Here is a 1,412-nt window from a genome sequence, read left to right on the forward strand (position 1 = left end):
CTCTGCCTTTTTCTTAACTGCCTTTAATGCCAGTCATATTTCAATTTGCTCTCTCTAATATCACAAGAAAAAAAAAATACAGTTGCACTCAAATCCATTCATATTCATGGCAACCCCATCTGTGTCAGGGTACAACTATTCTCCATAGGGTTTTCAATGGCTAATTTATTGCAAGTAAATTATTGGGTCTCTTCTGAGACAAATTTCGATGTACTCAAACCACCAGCCTTTTGGATAGCAGCCCAGTGCGTTAACTGCTTCCATTACCGTTAAGGAAGTGGAGCTGTACTGTATGCTATTTTCCTGAGACTCTTCTGATAAGCTTCACTCCAAACAGAATCAAGCCATGTTAAAGGTGTTTGCTCCACCCTTTGCTTGTTAATATAACCAGAAGATTCGGACTACTGAGTTCATATCTGAGTGAACTAGTTATCGGTGTTATCTTTATTTCCACAGACAAGAATCAGCATGCCTGAGAAACTAGCCAACATAACCTTCATAATGGAATTCTTGCTCATGGGATTCCCTGATGACTGGATGCTACAGAGACTGTATGCAGCCCTCTTCTTCCTCATTTACCTGACAGCATTGACAGGCAACCTCCTCATTGTCACCCTCACCACCATTGATCTGCATCTGCATGCCCTTATGTATTTCTTCCTGAAGAATATGTCCTTGATTGATATCGGCTTCATCTCTGTCACAGTCCCCAAGTCCATCATGAACTCTCTAAGAGTCATTCTATCTCCTTCCTAGGATGTGCCTCACAAATTTTTCTTTTTCTTTTTTTTGGGAGTACGGAGTATGCCCTCCTTGTAGTCATGTCCTACGACCGCTATGCTGCCATCTGCCATCCTTTGCGCTATGAGACCATTATGAATAGAGGCTCCTGTGTGCAGATGGTGACTGTGTCATGGCTCAGCGGATTTGTCTATGGATCCATCCATGTAGCAGGTACATTCTCTGTCAAATTCTGTGGGCCCAACATAGTGCACCAGTTCTTCTGTGACATTCCATCACTGCTTACACTTGCTTGTCCTGGGGAGCAAATTCTAGACTATGCATTTATAATTGCCAGCTTTTCTTTTGCCTTTTTATGCTTCCTTTTCATGATTGCCTCTTATGTTCACATTTTCTCAGCTGTCTTAAGGATTCCATCTGCTCAAGGCAGGTTCAAAACTGTCTCCACCTGCATGCCCCACCTCACTGTGATGGCCTTGTTCCTCTTTTCAGGCATTGTTACATGTTTAGGCACCAATTATAAACCTGCATCATCACTGAATCTTTTCATGTCTGTGTTATACTCTGTGTTACCTCCCAGCCGGAATCCTGTCATATATAGCCTGAGGAATAGGGATATGAAGGCAGCCCTAGGCAAATTACTGGGTGATAAAATGTTGCTAAAGATGTAA

The 1,412-nt window shown here is 42.4% G+C and overlaps 1 pseudogene; it reads left to right on the forward strand.

Moving 5' to 3' along the window:
- The first annotated feature begins 468 nt into the window (after positions 1–468).
- LOC126074851 (olfactory receptor 14A16-like) lies at positions 469–1,412 on the forward strand (annotated as a pseudogene).

This window comes from Elephas maximus, chromosome 4 (genome assembly GCF_024166365.1).
Source record: "Elephas maximus indicus isolate mEleMax1 chromosome 4, mEleMax1 primary haplotype, whole genome shotgun sequence".
NCBI lineage: Eukaryota > Metazoa > Chordata > Mammalia > Proboscidea > Elephantidae > Elephas > Elephas maximus.